This window comes from Salvelinus namaycush, chromosome 24 (genome assembly GCF_016432855.1).
Source record: "Salvelinus namaycush isolate Seneca chromosome 24, SaNama_1.0, whole genome shotgun sequence".
Lineage (NCBI taxonomy): Eukaryota > Metazoa > Chordata > Actinopteri > Salmoniformes > Salmonidae > Salvelinus > Salvelinus namaycush.
This window is the reverse complement of record NC_052330.1, coordinates 8804589-8823600: the sequence shown is the minus strand read 5'-3', so window position 1 is coordinate 8823600 and position 19012 is coordinate 8804589. Positions and strand designations below refer to the sequence as shown.

General features: G+C 40.6%; 1 protein-coding gene across 1 annotated transcript in view; it reads left to right on the top strand.

Annotated features, from left to right (window-relative positions):
* The window catches only part of LOC120019267 (5'-nucleotidase domain-containing protein 1-like), a 57572-nt gene that overhangs the window by 14112 nt on the left and 24448 nt on the right, over positions 1–19012 (top strand). The gene's annotated exons all lie outside the window — the stretch shown is intronic.

The following is a 19012-nucleotide window of genomic DNA, read 5'->3' as shown; positions in this document are numbered from 1 at the left end:
ATTCACTTTGATTCTTTGATGTCTTTGACATCTTAATTGCCATGTTTTTTTAGATGAATTAGAAAAACATCATAAGTGTTCCCCTCTTCTACCCAGTTCTGCATATTTTCGACTGCTCAAATACAGGTGCTGGGGAATGGCTTTAGTATATTCATTGTCTCCAAAATAATTTTATTGACAGAGTGAACATTTTGCCCTGGAAAATTAAAGACTGTCTGTACTTGAGCTTTTTCCTCCTGTCACCCCATGGAGTCCCTCTCTGTAACAGTAAATAACACTGTGGATGGCCCAGACCATTGAGTCCTTATGGAGGGAACTTCTAGGCAACAGTGAAGTTTCAGCCTTGTCTGTACGCAAACAAATGTGTTGCTTTCTTAACAGGATTTTAATGTCAGATTGTGGTAGCAAAATCAATACACTATGTCATGTCAGCTTAATGAACTCTGGTAAACATTACTGACATTTATAGACATTTATTTACTGGAGAGCTAAATTGTTTCAACTGTGTGTGGTGTAGAGTGCATATAGCAGTACTGTGCCTCCACTGAGCCACAGTGCAAGATGGGTACACCAGAGGGCAGAGTTTAGTTTCTGTCCTCAGACCTCTGGTGGTCTGGTTTTCTCAAATGTCCATTGTCTCCTCCTTCATATTATTTCGTGAAAGTCTACCCTGCACATTTGTCACTTTTTTCTGCCTTTTAAAATGAAGTCTTAATAGGAATAAAATATATCTACACAACCTGCTCCACATTTTCAAAGTGAAAGAAAAAGTATAGAACATTTTCACAATAACATAAAAGAAAAAATGCAGATGTCTTGTATTTTCAAGTATTGTGGTGGCAACATCATGTTATGGGCATGCATGTCACAGGCAGGGACTGGAGAGTTTGTCAGAATCAAAATAAGTAAATGATCAACACTCAGGTAAAAAGTTAGAGGAGACCCTGTCTCAGTCTTCTGGATACCTAACCCTGAGATAGAGTTTTCTTTTTCAGTGGGACAATTACACAAATGTTAATGCCAAATACACCCCAGAATGGCTTTCCAAGAGGTGTTGATGATTGTTTCTAAGGGGTCTAGTCCCAGTCCTGACTTAAATCTGTTTGTGATATTGCTTGTCCATCAATTATCCCGAACCAAATTTACTGAGCTTGAGCAATTTTGACAAAAACAATGGATATGTGGACAACGCAAGAGTTGTGCAGAGTTATTTAAAATAATTTACAGCTGTAATCACTGCCAAAGGTGCTTCCACCAAGTATTACCTCTGGGGTTTGAAGACATACGCTATCATTACGTTTTTTATTTTTTATTAATTTAGAAAATGTTTTAGACTTTTTCTTTTACTTTGAAAATGTGTAGCAGATTTGTAGGATTTTTAAAAAAATGTGCTCCCTTTTTTAGATGACATTTTAAGGCGACAAAATGTGAGAACTGCGCAAGGGGTGTGTGGACTTTCACTAGGCACCGTATCTACTCTTACGTGCAGTACCTGCCTTTCGGAGTCTAGCAACTGTGTTTTGTGATGTTACCGTGTGCTAGTAGGAAATGCTACTCCACAAATAATGATGTTGTTATCACACACAATGTCAAGATAGCCTTCGATTTTGTATACAGAAGCTGTGCCTCAAATTGCTCCTTTTGTATATTTTGTGTGTCTATCTCCTAATCTGCAGTATTTATCTTTGTTCTTTGAGCTGTTTTGCACCTGTTAATCCTTGCCAGGTCAAGTTTTACTGTAGTAGACTGAAATGGGCTCGAGGATGTTTTAGGTTGAGAAAAACCGAAATAGTGTGTGCTTTTTTTTCTGACATATTTCCAACTCTTAGTTTTACAGCCCTCAGAAGAAAGTCAATCAAGCCACCGGGCATCCTTGGTAACCCCCTTTAGTTAAATGACAGAGTTGCAGGAGGTGGAGTCAACACTTAAAAACTTTGCAGGCTCCAGTCCCTCCATCACACTTTCACCATGAAAGCTATGTAGACCGCACAGTGGCAACGTGTTTTATTTTTTATTTGGGTCCACGATTTTTTTGGCGTGTCAGCATTCATTCCTCCCTATCTAAAAGCATACCGTGTCATTTAACGTAAATGAATGCCTAGACTAGAGGCACATGAATAGACGTGTACTGAAAATACCTTGTGGAGTATGAAAGAAGGAGTACCAGGTCTTACAGGTTGTTTTTGTGCATGAGGATAGAAGTGAAACACCTTCACGATCACTCTATTGCACTTGTCATCAGTTTTGCGTTGTGACCCTGGGGCCTGTAACAAAATGCATAAACATTGGCCTTTTTACAATAGGCATTGATCACATCATATACATTGCCTCGTAGGACACTGTTACTGGTTTACTGCCGAGGTGTGGTGGTCTCTCAGGCGCTTTTAGCTGCCGAAGCATCACCCAGGTGCGTGCTACACTTTCGGTGGTGGATGTTCCAGGCTACCTACCTACTGAGGAGGAGTAGCCGTGAACTTCAGATGAAGCGGTGCCTGATGAAAAGTTCTATGCCTGTCTGACTGATGTTCTCCCGCCCTGGCTTTACCATCAACCCAACCTCCACTCAAGCCAGTTACTCCTTTACTGAACTGCATTGTCATCTAGCTGTGGAAGACCATCTCCCATGAACTGCCAGCTCCCTGAATTAGTTTTTGTTCCTTTTTTTTTTTTTTTTATTGACTGAGATTCTGTATGAAAGCACTATATCAAATAAATGTATTATTATTACAGCACACCTGAACCACTTTATGATGTGGTGGCATTCCGAGTCAATGAAAGGCTCTGGAGAGAGCGCGGCGGTTGAAACTGTAGAAGAATATGCAGCTTCTCTCTTCAGACGTGACTAATTCACTTTCATTCCTTTTAATTACTATGATAATGACTGGAATTCTCACACAACATAGACAATGGGGGCAACCGTTTACCCCGTTATCTTAGTATGGGATACAGGCATACTGTAGATCAAATCTGCACTCTGCTATAATTTGTTTCTGATTAATAAGCACAAGGCCGATGTCTTAAATCTAGGCTAATTGATAGCTGAATCTATTTTTATCTTTTTGAAATGGTCTTTTGCATTTATCGTGTTTTTTTTTATGTCTGGTGTGCAAAATACCTACTGCTTTTCGTAGTTATTTATTCTCATGGGTAAAGTTGGTAGACTGGTGGCTAGGACTACAAATAAAATGAAGGCATTTAAAATCTTCTAATGGGCAGTTCAGAAAAAAAAACAATTATTTATAGCATTTTGTGTTTAGATTTATGAAATGTATGATTTTGCCATATTTTCCCTCCATAATTGTCAAAAAAATCATCATACATTTTCCCTGTGCTTGTCTTTGCTGCCCAAGTTCAGTTTTAGAGTGCTGGGGAAGACACAGTCTAGGTGAGACAGATACGTTTTGTCTCTGTTATGAATCTCTCTCCTCTGTTTGTTCCCGGTGATTTGAGTATGCCACGCTGCCTGAGAGAAAGGAGGAAATAATTGCAGGTTGATGATATGACTAAGCTAGTTAGAAGAATGGAAAGTGGGAGTCTAAAGATGGCATGTTTTAGCTGGGAAGTGGCTGGGATACAGATTTAACATTTTAATAAACCCAATATGCCACTAAGAGGCAGTTGCAGCTTTATGAATGGAAGGGTTGATGTTGGGCCTCCAGGCTTAGTGTGGGTGCAATTACAGAGACCCGAAAGACAAACGTCTCGAAATCACAGTCGGAAGCAGAACCGACCAACCTGAGGAGTCTGAGGTTGTTTCAGAATAGGAACCCAAAATGCATCCCTCCCAACTTTTTTTTGTTGTCATTTCAAGATGAAAGTATTTAATTAGAGAAATTACTGAAAAGCTGGTAAAGAGGGGAATTTAGGCCAATGTTTTATTTTTTCACGCTGAAGCCTGAGAATGTTTAAAATCAGATTTGGTTCCAATTTTAGGCTCTCCTTGAGGACCAGGTAATGGGAGGGGATTGTTAGAAGTCAATTATGTTCATCGAGGCAGGACGCAACACAGAAGCAGAGCCTTAATGACTAGTGCCTTTAAGTCTAACTATGCCTTCCACACCCTCCAGAGCCCTTTAAGTGGAACAAACGGCTCACATGGATGCTTGAGCCAATCCCATGGCTTTTGTCTGGTGTTGAGACACCGTCACTGTCGCTCAATCTTCTTCTAAATATGTTTTAACTCAGACAAAGTAAGATTGAACATGTTGTCCAAAGTGCAACATTCTTGAGTCTGACAGAATTTAGTAATTTCTTTTTTTTGTTGTAATTTTTTTGTTGTAATTTCAGAATATTTTCTACTATGGATCTAAAAGTATGCTGACCAAGAAGTCTGCCTCCTGGATTGAAATCTGCCGACTATATATCTTTGTTTGACTCTGAACTAAGCCAAAAGTTGTATTGTATAAGGTGCATGTAGCTTAGGTTGATGTCTATTGCCAGCTTATCAGAGTTAGCTGTTTTTGTAGGATTATTATAGTCATCTTCTAGTGAGATGTGACATGCCATTAAAAGGAGTAACTGGGGAAAGCTGGTATCCTATTTGGTTGGCTTGAGTTCCTGAAGAGGCCAAGGCTGCCATGTGTGCACTGACTGCATGTCTAATTTACATTACGTTAAACCTTTGATTAATGGTCACAATAAAGCAGGGGGAGCCTGCTTATATGGTTATATGCCTATATGGTTATATGCCTATATGGTTATATTCACCAAAAGCATATAATCTTACAGTCCTTTGAAAGACTATGGGATGTTTCCCATGTTTTTTCCATTATCCCTCACTCTGCTTCCCATGCACTTCTGTGTTGTTAATCAGATAGCTCCTGTCTAGTTTGGCATGTCCAACCCAGCCCCAAAGTTCAGCCCTTGAGCCTGGGGGCTTAGAGGGCTCTGGCCTGGGCTTGGCCAGGCTGGCTTGACTGTCTGGAGGTGGTGTTGGAGATAGGTGTCAGACGCCAAAGCTACCAACATGACCAGCCATGGTACTTTTTTGTTTTTGCTTCACTGGAAGGAGCTCCTGTGTTTTAGCAAATTACGAAGCTCTCAAAATAATCATGGTCGGATGAAAACAAAGAATAAACCATGCAAGCACTATGGAAAATCCAAGCCATTGCATGTTGGTCAACAACCCATAGCCCTAAAATATAGCTATCTTAGTATGCTGCGTTTTCACTTTGGTCTTGAGACCAGGATATGGTTGAAAACCTGAACTGCCGAGTGCCAAACCACCACTGGTATTCAAGTGTGAAAAACCCACACGGATGCAGTAGGTTCACTTTTTAAGTTGCCTACCAACCTTACATGGATATAATGCCAATCCTCATACCTACAGTATGTTTTACACCGTGCCATTACACTGTAATGTCTGCACACACAATTTGTTTATGGTGCTTCTGAAGCTGCGGCCGATCATCCTTGTTGGCCTGCAGCACTAAAACACGTGGATATCCCCTTTCTGGGTTTCTGTCATAGGTCTGTTTTTGTTTTTCTTGGTTAGATCTTTATTTTAGGTGTGTGGGTTGGGAAGAATCCCTGAACACCACTCTCAGTACGGTGGGAAGATTGTTTGGTTGAGTTTAAGAGGTAAGCTTAGCTACTTATTTTTTTCAACAGAAATTCAGTGCCAGTGAATAAGGAAGAACTTCTGAATAACACTTTTCTCTTGAATACCATGGTACCAAGGGATAAGCTCACTTTCCTTTTGTTATTTAAATCAAATTACTCTCATTAGGCTGGCTAAAAAAGGATCCCATATTTGCTCACCCAATTATTCTTGATGGTACTAAATTGTCTGGATAACAGTTTTTCCCTTATATTTTTAGTACTCGTGTTAGAAACATGTAAATGTCTAGATCTTTGTAGTTCACCACCATATGTGTTCCCTCATTTTATACAATTGTTGTTGGCCATGTACACTGAGTATACAAAACATTAAGAACACCTTCCTAATATTGCCCTCAGAACAGCCTCAATTCGTCGGGGCATGGACTCTACTAGAAGTCGAAAGCGTTCCACAGAGATGCTGGCCCATGTTGACTCTAATGCTCTTCAAGTTGACTGGATGTCCTTTGGGTGGTGGACCATTCTTGATACACACAGGAAACTGTTGAGCATGAAACACCCAGCAGCGATGCAGTTCTTGACACACTCAAACTGGTGCGCCTGGCCCCTTTTACCATACCCCAGTCAAAGGCACTTAAATCGTTTGCCTAGCCCATTCACCCTCTGAATGGCACACACATTGTCCATGTCTCAAGGCTTGAAAATCCTTCTTTAACCTGTCTCCTACACTGATTGGAGTGGAGTAAACAAGTGACATCAATAAGGGATCATAGCGTTCACCTGTATTCACCTGGTCAGTCTATGTCATGGAAAGAGCAGGTGTTCACAATGTGTTGCACCCTCAGTGCATAGGCCTAGGTGTTGTATGCGTGTAACTATCATCAGCTTAGCTCTTTCGAGATCCATACATTAAAGCCTGTTGAAACGTGTTGTTGTTTAGGTGTGTTTTGAGAAAAACAGTGGGAGGAGAATTACACATACTTTCTGGCATGGAGCAGAAAGTACAGAACATTTAAAGATAGTGTTGGGTTCTCCTCTCATCTCAAAATGGGTGCTTCATGTGTCCAATTAGGCTTTGTGTGGAATCAAGCTTTTTCCCATTTCCTCCACGTGTTTGGCCTCCTGCAGTCGCAGGAGACGAATTAAATAGGTCTGTACAACACTGAACTTCGATTTCAAAGCACTTTCCTGCCAGGAAAGAAATCATAGCATATAACCTATTTGAAAGGCATTTTGTCTCTGTGATAATTTGGTTTCATATGCAGACCTGCCAACCTGCACGCATTTTGCGTACCATGCACACAATTTGAGGTCAAAGTACGCTGGTACGAAAAACTACCCGAAAATATGCTGCAACAGCCTTCTAGTTGGCACATTGTGGTTTTTGACTGAACCGTCTGAAGTTGAAACTGAGCCAATCAGACGACTGAGCCAATCAGCTCTCCGCTCCGGCCTGCAGTTCATAGTCCGAGTACTATTTTCCTCCCTCAAGCTGGATGGCATCTCTCCACTTTGTCGGTTGATACCACTGATGTGTGAGGAGAAAGTTGAGGGAAAATGGAGAACGAACTGTTTGCCAAATACATTTTCCAAAACTGTATGTGTTAGTCAAGCACGTTACCACTACTATTTTGTAGTTAGCTCCTTGGCTAAGGCATCATTATGACGAAGGTAGTTAGCTACAGCGTTTAGTCAACTAAGCGAGAACACTTTCTTGCCCAGACATGCTTTGACAGCGAAGAAACGTGCGGTGTGCGGTTGTTCAGTGCGTGTTGCTGCGTGGATAGAAACAGACATGGCAGAGAGCTGTTAAACTAATACCGTCCTTCACAGAAAGTGATGTTAGACTGTTAAAGATTAGTAGGACTATGTCAATTAATCAGTACTTGATCTGTCCTCTTGATATAGCTGTATGTCAACAGTAGGCTGCTAAGGATTTGATCATAGTAATTTCACCAATGACAACAAGGTGTGTTAAATGAAAGGTCTCCCTACTAGGCTACCAAACTGGATGGATTAGGTCAGGGATGGAGATCTGAAACAAGCTCATTATAGGCCTATTTTAGTTGTTTTATATTTCAAATAGCCTACAGTAAACTAGAGTACAGTACTACAGTTGAAGTCGGAAGTTTACATACACCTTAGCCAAATACATTTAAACTCAGTTTTTCACAATTCCTGACATTTAATCTGAGTAAAAATTCCCTGTCGTAGGTCAGTTGGGATCACCACTTTATTTTAAGAATGTGAAATGTCAGAATAATAGTAGAGTGATTTATTTCAGATTTTATTTCTTTCATCACATTCCCAGTGGGTCAGAAGTTTACATACACTTAATTAGTATTTGGTAGCATTGCCTTTAAATTGCTTAACTTGGGTCAAACGTTCCGGGTAGCCTTCCACAATAAGTTGGGTGAATTTTGGCCCATTCCTCCTGACAGAGCTCGTTTGTAGGCCTCCTTGCTCGCACATGCTTTTTCAGTTCTGCCCACAAATGTTCTATAGAATTGAGGTCAGGGCTTTGTGATGCCCACTCCAAGACCTTGACTTTGTTGTCCTTAAGCCATTTTGCCACAACTTTGGAAGTATGCTTGAGGTCATTGTCCATTTGAAAGACCCATTTGTGACCAACCTTTAACTTTCTGACTGATGTCTTGAATTTTCCTCCCTCATGATGCCATCTATTTTGTGAAGTGCACCAGTCCCTCCTGCAGCAAAGCACCCCCACAACATGATGCTGCCACCCCCGTGCTTCATGGTTGGGATGGTGTTCTTCGGCTTGCAAGCATCCCCCTTTTTCCTCCAAACATAACAATGGTCTTTATGGTCAAACAGTTTTCTTTTTGTTTCATCAGACCAGAGGACATTTCTCCAAAAAGTATGATCTTTGTCCCCATGTGCAGTTGCAAACCGTAGTCTGTATTTTTTATGGCAGTTTTGGAGCAGTGGCTTCTTCCTTGCTGAGCAGCCTTTCAGGTTATGTCGATATAGGACTCGTTTTATTGTGGATATAGATACTTTTGTACCTGTTTCCTCCAGCATCTTCACAAGGTCCTTTGCTGTTGTTCTGGGATTGATTTGCACTTCTCGCACCAAAGTACGTTAATCTCTAGGAGACAGAACGCTTCTCCTTCCTGAGCGGTATGACGGCTGTGTGGTCCCATGGTGTTTGTACTTGCGTACTATTGTTTGTACAGATGAGCCTGATACCTTCAGGCGTTTGGAAATTACTCCCAAGGATGAACCAGACTTGTGGAGGTCTACAATGTTTTTTTTTTTGAGGTCTTGGCTGATTTCTTTTGATTTTCCCATGATGCCAAGCAAAGAGGCACTGAGTTTGAAGGTAGGCCTTGAGATACATACAATGGTACACCTCCAATTGACTCAATTGATGTCAATTAGCCTATCAGAAGCTTCTAAAGCCATGACATAATTTTCTGGATTTTTCCAAGCTGTTTAAAGGCACAGTCAACTTAGTGTATGTTAATTTCTGACCCACTGGAATTGTGATACAGTGAATTAATTATAAGTGAAATAATCTGTCTGTAAACAATTGTTGGAAAAATGACTTGTGTCATGCACAAAGTAGATGTCCTAACCGACTTGCCAAAACTATAGTTTGTTAACAAGAAACTTGTGGAGTGGATGAAAATCAGAGTTTTAATGACTCCAACATAAGTGTATGTAAACATCAGACTTCAACTGTACGTTACATCCAGTAATGGAATTATTCAGAATTTTCTCCCCAAACAAAATGAAGAAGAACACAGTTTACTTTTTCACTAGACTATTCACATACGGAAAATGTGAAACTGTCATTGAGACCATCTCAATTTAGGATCAAAAACAAGACTTCTGTGTTGGCAACCATTTTTTATATAATTTATGACTCTAGGTTTCAGGAAATGGCAGTTACAGGTAAATTATCCAACTTCCTTAGGCCTACATCAGCACCACCTTATCGGAAAATAAGGCGAGAGCCCTGATTTGTACATTTAAATGTATTTCTAGTTAGCTACTAAAGAGTAGCCAATTTCCAAGTACCCATGAATCTATAGCATACCCTTGTTACTGAGGCAGTCTTCTGCCCATGTCATTATTAGGCTAAATAAGATGCATTTGCCTGTGATTTGAGCAGTGTGGGTGTTGCACGCATGCCTTTGTGGGGTCAGCGGGGCAGTTCCCCAAATGGCATCTAGCACCAGACACTGCTAGTGATGTGGCAGTCTGACAAAAGCAATGACGTGGAGTGCCAGATTGTTTAGATAAGCTACAGTAAGTGGCAGTGTTTAGAAACTTCCACTCAGCTGAGGTGAAGGTCGTGAAGTCAACTTCCCCCACTTGAAAAGGCTCAAGTTGTTCCTCCTCAAATCATAAACCAATCGTTGGTGAGGCGAAGGGAGCATGTGAGATATGAGCCAGGTTTAACTGCATTGGGCTCTATAACTGCACTTTAATGAGCACTGGTGAAGGCTTGTTAAGCATGTCCCCGACTTAATCACTATGAAGACATGAAAGTCAGGTTCGCTCAGTGGAAGTATTTTTGACATAGCAAAGGAAAGCAAAGTGATGAATAGAACCCTCAATTTTCTTGGTGTTTTCAGCAATTAAGTCAGAATTAATCAAATATAGCCAACCATCATCAGCAAAAATGGTTGTACTAAGACTGCTTATTTTGAAGTATTTTGGTGCAAGGAAAAAGTGACTTTTTGCTTTAGGGTTGTGATTTGCTGATTTGGTAAGTACCAGTGAGCTTACATTTGCTTTTCAAGATACTGGTGATGACAATGAAGTGTCACACTAAATGAGAGAATGAAAATGATCACCAAACAACTGCACATGTATGTCATCAAGGACAAGTGTATTAGCCTAGTCCACATGTTGTTAAAAGTGGATTAAAGCTGGAAAGATGTGTGTTACTGGCAAAAAATAAACATAACCACTGGAATAAGTATACTTATATTTTACTGCACATTGGGGACACCAGCACATGCAGCCTACTCCACCACTTTGCCTGAGTTTTACAGAGTGACTGGGAGGAGCACACATGAGAATATACGTTTTTAATTGTGCCAGTAAACTGGGGTATGGCAACACTGAAATGTGCTCGGTTGCCCTGGCAATCCTGCAGATCTAAATAAGAACGAGTTTGTTAGCTAATGCTTGTCACGGGTAGCATTTAAAGGCAGAAAATATCAAACTAGCCACGTCCTTGACCACTCATTGCCCTCCGTGTGTTCCATATATAGATTTGCCAAACTTGTTTTTCTACCCTTAGTTTGACCATTCTTTGCTGTTCCTATTTCTTGGGTCAGTTTCCTTGGGTCAGTTTCCGCAGGCGCAGATTAAGCCTACAGAAGGACTAAAAAGCATTCTCAATAGAGATTATCCATATTGTTTTAGTCCTGGTTTAGGCTTAATCTGTGTCTGGGAAACCGCCCCTATACTCTGTTCCTTTACAACAACAAAAATGTATCGCACCCTTCAAATGTAATAAACACCAGAGCAGAACTGTTCCAAAGTATTTCTGAGCTGTGAGCCATCTAAAGCCTTAGATGTTTTCTTTATATACTTATTCAACCAAACTAATGTTATAAGTCACAAGAACAGTCTTTAGCCATGGTCCGTAGGTGCAATCTTGTCAAGATTCAAACTGCTCTGGCCAACGGGGTAGAAAAAAATGTAGTTTATGGCTTGGCATATACTAAAGCTGAAGAACTTATGCACATCCAGGTACTTTTTTTTTGCAGATGCTGGAGACCTAGGTCAATTCCTGGAAAATAAAAAGGGAAACAGCGCACACTGCTGTTCATGTTCCCAGGTGATTTTCTTCCAACGTTTCGACCCTTAGGTCTTCACGGATGCCTGGTGAAGACTTAAGGGTCGACACGTTGTAACAGTAAAATCCCCTGGGAACATGAACAGCAGTGTGCAGTTTTCCTTTTTATTTTTCACAGACATGGCATATGCCTTCAAATTCTATCTAATTAAAGTTTCCCTCACTACAGTACACCGCAGCCGTGATGAGTGAGCCACACCGTTTACCAACCTTTACCTCCTGAAATGGTATTTATTTTCTGAGTAACTACCTGGTCTAACATAAGGGCCCCAACTGAGTGGAAGGACACTTGCTACAAAAGGGTATATTTTTCTCACCTCGGCTTATCTAAAGCCATCTGTGTGGCGTTAAGTCATCACTGTCTACTTGGGTTCCTCAAGTGGATTTGCTTGGTGGTCATCCATATTACATCCGTCTGTATCCATTCAGACTCTGGGCTAAAAGTAGTAATTGATCTGGTTGGGACTGCTCTTGTTCAGGACGGTCACCAGACTTTGGTGTACTGTCAAATGAAACTTTGGTGTACTGTCAAATGAAACTTTGGTGTACTGTCAAATGAAACTTTGGTGTACTGTCAAATTAAACGTTGGTGTACTTGTGAAATTTGAATGAGCAAAATCATTTTTCTTCTGTGACCTTTTGGTTGTAATCTTTTTAAGCACGCATGTGCAATGGTTTAATCTTGCAACCTACTTGTCATGAATTGAGCGTGTACATGCAGCCCGTGTTGACATAGCAACGGTATCCATGTTTTTACAGCTTTGTAAAGCTACATGTTAAACTTGGTACCATGAAGTCATCCATGTCGTCACACACTGTACGTTCCAAACGATACGACAGTGGAAAACTGGGCAGAAAGGTCATTTGGCTGTCTATGTTTACATTTTACAGTGCACCCATAACAACTGTGAAATGAGTTGGCCAATGCTTATTTGCGGAAACATGAAAGGAGGGAATCATTGAGGCATTGTACTATAGTAGAAGATCCCAGGCTCTCTGGTCTTTATTTCTGGCAGTCATTGTGGCCAGACTGCTACAGTACACTCTGATTGCTCCGTGTTGTATCCACTATCCATAACTCTTGGTTCTTTTCAGTGGCATGGCCATAGTTATCACAATGTTCTGCTTTTATGTGTTTAAGGTTGTCTTTGAAATGAGGTAGAAGCTTTTTTCAGGGTTGTGTCCATATACAGGAAGGGCACAATTTTACATCTGCGTGTCTCTGAGGAGTGTGTATCTCCAGTTGTGTCAACAGCATTTTCCATTTTCATTAGGGAGACACAGCTTCTTATTTGACCAATTAACATAAACACTCCATATTGTTAAAACTTTCAGGTTTTGGTTCTTGAATCTTTTAATCTATTGTATGGTTTAGTTCATATTTTTGTTTGATAGTGGCAGGGTAGGGTGCAAGTATGGTGACCAGTGTTGCGTAATAAATATACGTCTGTTTTCATACGACTTCTGGTAAGGCATCAGTCTTCAAAGGGTGGGAATGTACACTGTTATGTCTGACACTCCAAATTATGTCCCCGTTTTGTTTGTTCTTTGATCTGTGTTAGATTAGTGAGATTAGACAAGCTTCTGTTTTGCATGCAACAATAACAGCAGAAGTACAGGTGTAGGATCTTAATTTGACCCATATTGTCACATTTGAACGTTTAGTCCGTAATGTTGCTTGATCGGTGGTTAGGCTTAGTGTTTTATTAGGAGCCCCATTAGCTGCTGCCAAGGCAGCAGCTACTCTCCCTGGGCTGGCCAAAAGTAAGCTACATGAAAAGTGCAATACTGTTAATGTAACGGTGTGTTAGTGTTGGTTTTCAGTGAATGTATGTCAATCACGAAGCTCATCTGCATGTGCAGGAAATCTCTCGGCAACAAAATATGGATGAAATTAAGATCCTACATCTGTACATACTGTGCAAAACCAAATAGACCAGAAAGTCATTTTAGACTTAGGCAGCCATACTTCTAAAATCTAGGCATATTTGTTTCTTGAGGGTGGGAGGGTGGCAAGTTTATTTGATCAGAAACATTAGTTCAGCATGTTTATATTCATCAAGAGTCAACGTTTCACTGAGATGCAACCATTATGTGGCCTCAGTTGTCAAAAGTCAGTTGTCATTCAGCACTATTTTCAGTATGCATTTTAGCAATTCGGGTTTAACTGTGTTGCACTGTACGGTAGCACCTTGATGTTGCCATAAATCATACTGTATGATGAATCCCAAGAATAGGGCTTGCACAATTAATGTATAACCGCGTAACCAACGGTTATGGATAAAGACCGTCACGAACAGCTCAATGAATGACCACAATGCAGCAGCAGCAGCACACATAGAAATAAAATGAATAGAACAGGCTTGGAACTTCTAACCCTGGCAGTTTGACTGGTAAACTCATGGGTACACTCACAATGGCTGCCTGGTACTGTTATGCAATCATTTCCATGGTAATGTAGAATGTTAATTCAAATCATCCGATAGATGCGGCAAAGGGATCGATGGAACACAGACCTTTCCATTGACCAGATTGCCGCACATTCAGCAAATCTGATCTACCAAAGTGGATATTAGTCAAATCCGTCACGGTTGATGTATTGTAACAGGTCACCAATGTGGTTACTTAAGTCCGATGAGGATATATTTGGCTGTTTTCGCTGCATAACGTTTAGAAGTTGTCCCTTTTCAGGTTTAGAAGAAGTGACTTCTAAATGCTAACTCCCATTCGTATAAGCTGGCAGCATAGCTAGCATACAGAAATCGGTGGTGGTAGTCTGTCTTTAATGCAGTTGATTGGTGACGATGACATGAACATGTGTTGACAACCATACAAGCATTATACTCCAATTTTCACCTCAACAGTGTGAAATACACATATAAACAATAGCCTAAATGTAGCCTAATTTTGCTGGGGGGGGGGGATAAAGGGGGATCTTTCCCCCATGGGCTTTTCCGCCACACGTTTCCATGGCAATTGTTTTGGTCGAGTTCGATTGACCTCTTCACAGCATCTATGCACTGTATTTTTTTGTAATGTCAGTTGAATCAACAGATCACAGCAAATATTTGAGCATATATTGTACTTCCTGCTTTGCTCCTATAGGTACACTTGCAATGGCTGCCAGTCCACCCGTTATGCCACCATTGACTTGAATGGAGACACCCATTCTCTTTCTATGGCAGCACATGCAGTAAGGAACGGAGGAGAGGAGAAGATGGGCAGGGTTTTTTTTGCTACAGTGGTTACTTGCCAATTACCTTCATCCTAAATTCAATGAACGTCATAGCCCTACCCATGAATCCCACTTACGGTGTCTCTACCACTACCTATAAATAACTGTCTCTTTTGGGGCTAGGGACATGCCCAGTGGCAGATCTGAAAGCATTGTTTATGGAGATTGTACCTTTAGACAGGGGGGGGATCGTTCATCTCCATAAGTGCCATAAGCCTCTGTCATTAAAACAGAACCTGGCTGGGCTTGCTGCTTGTTGGGACTTTTCACTTTCTGTTTCAGTCCTTTTTGCCTCCTTTTTTCCCCTTCCTGAATCAGCAGTTTTGTGACCAGTGGCTTCCACCTGGGAGGAGCATCATACCGTTTGTATTTCTGTATTTTGAAAGTTATATATCTTGAAAACTTGATTGCTAACATGCAAAACATTTTAGGACTATATCCGGGGCCTAAAATGAACACCCGCCAATGTCCACATGTGGGTAGATTTAGATCTAATTTACTTGAAAGGAAATCTACTGAACTGAGATTTGTCCTTCTGTTTCTTGGCTTTAAAAAAAAAAAAAAAAAATTCACAAGCTAGGTTGTTTTTCAATGTTTGAGTTGTAACTTTTAGGGAAGAGACGAGAGCACGGATACTAGTCAGACTCAATCTCACAGGCACAAACATGACTTGAGTTGCCTTACCATGGTCACCTCTCACCCTTAACAGGGCAGGTGAACATTTTTGTCTCATCTGTGATATTTTGGTAATTTTTTTATTAAACAATATATACCACATTACTTCTTACTAGTAATAAAAAAAAAATGTTGAAACATTACCAAGCATATTCAGACATTTTTTGTGTTTTGTTGGTGTAATTTTAGCACCAAAAAAAAGTATATTTTGGCTGGTAAAAATACTGAGTGGCTGGTAGCATTTTAGATATACCTGCCACATTAACAGGTGGACCAAAAAGTACATTTTAGATATACCTGCCACATTAACAGGTGGACCAAAAAGTACATTTTAGATATACCTGCCACATTAACAGGTGGACCAAAAAGTACATTTTAGGTTCTGACTATATCAACAATGGACTAATAATATATTTATTTATTTGTATAGTTTTTGTGTAGATTTTTCCTTTACAATACCATATGTCAACTGAAAAATTATGTCCACAACTTACCCATGATGTTCCACCGTTTTAAGTCAATAAGTCATCGTTTTAGTCAAAGTATGATATATTTGGGCTTGAAGTGGGAAATCTGAAGTGGGACATTTGTGGAAATTTCCTTTATGAGATGACATACAAATATTTTCAAACTACTTTTCGATTTCAGAGCTGGTGTTTCATTTGAATGTTGTCACCCACCAGCATGGCGTTGTTTATTAATTAGAAACAGCTGCAAAGTTCTTCCTCTTCGCGACTTGTGTCCACTTGGCCGACCTGAGCCATGTGTCCACTTGGCCGACCTGAGCCATGGAGCAAATTTAAAATAGGGGAAGCAAACTTATGTTGGATAATTAGTACATTTTCATAGATTTTTAGCTAGTCCGTATAAAAAATGGAATATATACATAATATAAATGGTATAAATGGGTATAATATTCCCATATGACTGCATTTTGCAACCCTGCTCCCTCTGTTGCCCCAAGATGACCACTAAAGTTTTGCTCTACTACACGTTCCACTGCTTTGATTGGTGCAGCTAAAATTGTCTGTGCTATAATGAAAGGCACCTGTGAAAGAAAATTCAAGGAACTTGTTTATCTATTTTGTTGTGCCTTTGTTACATTTGTATTGGTGTTTTGTGTCCGATGCGCTCAGGGTGTTGTTACTGTAATTTGCGGCGTGCATCACGAGCGTATCATTGTAGCCTATCATTTTACTTCCCCTCTGAGAACCATGAGCACGGGCTGACTTGGCTTTGCTGTACCGTAGTCGAAGCCTGCTAGCTGCCTACCTAGCAAAGGTTGCATGCACCGTGTCTATTACAATGTAGAAAAATGCATGTCTCTAAACCTTTCAATAGTTATCCATATTTCCGGAGCTTCATCTTTGGCGATAACAAAAGATGGCAAGGTCAAAAATACTGGTTTCTATCTGTGGTGAAGTTTTCACCTAAATGCTTATGACAAATCCATCTCCACAACCTAGCCAGCTGGCTAATCTTTTGAATACAGTGTAGTAAAAAAACAAAAACAGCAGCAACAGAAAACATTAGCTACTGTAGCTAGATAAGGTTAGCATGCTAGCTAGATACACTTTCAGCTGTCAGTGCCCTATTTGTGGATGTTTCTTCACTCCATGTGGAAATGACCTCACCATTCCATCCCACCCCCAATTTGTGAATATGTATAAGTAGAATATGTATAAGAATATGTATAAGAGTCATTCTTTGGAGATGGCACCTAAACGAGCATTTTCGCTCTAGAACAGGAATTACATTGAAATTGCCCATTGCCCTCTGAGGTCCTTTAATGTAACAGACACATGCATCTCATGGGCATGGACATCTTGTAATCGGAGTATTCCCACTAGATAATATTAGAGGGCTAGTGTTATGTATGGGCATTAGGGTTGTCTTTTGCAATACTAGGCCATGCCATGATATTTGCAGCAAATAATCCATGTTTTTCACCCTGATGTGTATGGGGAGTATAAAATGAGATGAGGCTTCACTTCCCTGAAGATCAGATCCTAAATGCAGCTCTACCCAACTCTTCTTTTTCTTAGATGTCCATGCTAAATATAGTCTAGGTTTTATATAATAACAGATTGCAATGTCCACACTTTTGCCTTTTGGGGGAGAATGACTATGTAACTGGCATCAGTTTCCCCAAGCTATAGTAACTGCACATTGGTGTCCCAAAACCACTATCCATTCATCTGAATTGCCATCTGTTGTTCTTCGTGTATCGCTTTTCTGTTTCTTCTTTTTTTTTTTTTTTTTACTCTGAACAAAAAATATTTTACTGAGTTACAGTTCATATAAGGAAATTTACATTTACATTTAAGTCATTTAGCAGACGCTCTTATCCAGAGCGACTTACAAATTGGAAAGTTCATACATATTCATCCATATTCATCCTGGTCCCCCTGTGGGGAATGAACCCACAACCCTGGCGTTGCAAGCGCCATGCTCTACCAACTGAGCCACACGGGACCGGGGAAATCAGTCAATTGAAATAAATTCCTTAGGCCCTGATCTATAGGAATACACATATGCATCTGTTTGTCACAGATACCTTAAAAAAAAGTAGGGGCGTGGATCAGAAAACCAGTCAGTATCTGGTGTGACCACCGTTTGCCTCATGCAGTGTGACACATCTCTTTTGCATATAGTTGATCAGGCTGTTGATTGTGGCCTGTGGAATGTTGTCTCACTTCTCTTCAATGGCTGTGTGAAGTTTCTGGATATTGGTGAGAACTGGAACATGCTGTTGTACACGTCGGTCCAGAGCATCCCAAACGTGCTCATTGGGTGACATATTGGGACATTTTCAGTTTCCAGGAATTGTGTACAGATCCTTGCAACATGGGGCCGTGAATTATCATGCTGAAACATGAGGTGATGGAGGCAGATGAATGGCACGACAATGAGCCTCAGGATCTCTTCATGGTATCTCTGTGCATTCAAATTTCCATCAGCAAAATCCCAAATTGTGTTTGTTGTCTGTAGCTTATACCAGCCCAAACCATACAGCCACAATGGGGCACTCTGTTCACAACGTTGACATCAGCAAACCGCTCACCCACACGACGCCATACACACTGTTTGCCATCTGTACGGTACAGTTGGAACCAGGATTCGGCAGTGAAGAGCACACTTCTTCAGCGTGCAAGTGGCCATCGAAGTTGAGCATTTGCCCACTGAAGTCTGTTACGACACCGAACTGCAGTCAGGTCAAGACCCTGGTGAGGACAACGAGCACGCAGATGGGCTTCCCTGAGACGGTTTCTAACAATTTGTGCAGAAATTCTTCAGCCTTGTATTGCCCCCAGCACAAGGTGCACCTGTGTAATGATCATCAGCTTCTTGATATGCCACACCTGTCAGGTGAATGGATTATCTTGGCAAAGGAGACATGCTCACCTAACAGGGATGTAAACAAATTTGTGCACAACATTTTAGAAAAAAAATCTTTTTTTTCTGGGATGTTTTATTTCAGCTCATGAAACATGGGACCAACACTTTACATGTTGCATTTTATATATTTTTTTCAGTATATCTCAATATATCATCACAACAGACTTGGTGAGCTGGTGTCCTTTTGAAAGGTGCTTATCTCTATGGAAGGACTGGCCTTCGTAATGTCTGTGGTATCAGGTGCCAGGGTGGCAGACATCAGCCCCAGTCCTTCAGTTTTCGCATGCTCTCTCGTGGTCTTAATC